Genomic DNA, 1,497 nt, shown 5'->3' with positions numbered 1-1,497 from the left:
ATGGTTATCTTGGTGATTCATTGTAACGCCCCAAGAGTACACCCTGGGTGTTACATGGTGCTTACAGTCTCGAGGGACTATAAAGTTAACCCATGAGCTGGTACCTGCTATGAGCACTGAATAAAATTGATAACAATAGATCATATGCAGAATTTAACTGAGGAATGCCATAAGGTTTTAAATTATAGTTATGATAAAGTTTGTAAAACAAATCTAAGAATACTGATATAACATTTGACAATGAAAACTGAAAATAAAGATTGACTAACTGTTTGTACTAGTCTAAAAAGCTTCTACTGACTAACTGTGGAGCTGATGGGACAAACCCCTAACTAACTCTGACTGATTAGGAAATACTGAGACTGATGAAATAATTGAGATAAATAAACCATGTCCTCAAAATATGAGGACTCACCACTACTATTCCTGATAATCTGGTGAGGCTATACATGATCCGAGAACTGAGCGTGCGAACCTATAATATGATACATCATAGCGCAAGAAACAAGTATGCAATCAGTAATTTGAATGTACTAGTATGCTAAATAAGGTAGGCTGATATGCATGATTTCACGTACAGGAGTAATAACTGACTGAATGAATAACATGAAGTACTGAATAGAATGCATAAAATCTGTAAATATTGAGAATGCATGACCAAGCATAAAATATGTTCTAGATATAATCTGTAAACTAAAATACTAAAATTTGATAATTGAATAACTGATATCTATATGCTATGGTCAATACAAGCCTGAACTGAAGTATATTGAATACTGAACTGAGACTGTAGGAGTTATCATCTAACTGATATGCCCCATTTTGAAATGGTTAGGGTTTAACCTGTAACCCCAGCTGAAAGGGTGTTAGTACCGAGCCACGAGTACTAACAATGGTTGTATGGATCCACTAAGCTATTGAAGAACCAAGGTATTAAGCCTAAACTGATGGCTGATCCCTGGGTGGATTAAAGCCTAATCTGATGGGTAACCCCTGGGAGAAAGTCAAAATTAATCTGACGGGTGACCCCTGGGAGGTAGTCAAGCCTGAACTGATGGGTGACTTCTTAAATCCTATGCTGGCTATGTAGTTTCGGAGTACATGAACTACTAACGACTCTACCTAACTAATAGGGAAGTCATCATCTCGGCACTCGCTCGATGCTAAATCGTACTCCCAACTGAACTGACTCAGAATACTGAACTGTTCTAAGTTTTACTGATCACGATAACTGATTAAACTGATATTGCTCTTAACATATCTAAAACTATTCTAAAGATATTGACACTAGGTAAACAACTAAGTTTTTGGGTATTCATAACCCCTAGGACTCGATAACAATAATAGTAAAATAGTACTAAAACTTTTGGGACATAATATGAAAGTATTTATTCAAAATCCATTCTTATAGTTATTTCATCAAACACTTGATATTCATAGTTTAAGCTAAGCATAGAAATAGTTTAAAGCTTGTGGAAATAGAATGATTTTAATATC

Source organism: Capsicum annuum, unplaced genomic scaffold, assembly GCF_002878395.1.
Source record: "Capsicum annuum cultivar UCD-10X-F1 unplaced genomic scaffold, UCD10Xv1.1 ctg81182, whole genome shotgun sequence".
Taxonomy (NCBI): Eukaryota; Viridiplantae; Streptophyta; class Magnoliopsida; order Solanales; family Solanaceae; genus Capsicum; species Capsicum annuum.
The sequence above is the reverse complement of the archived record's forward strand: the minus strand, read 5'-3'. Positions refer to the sequence as shown.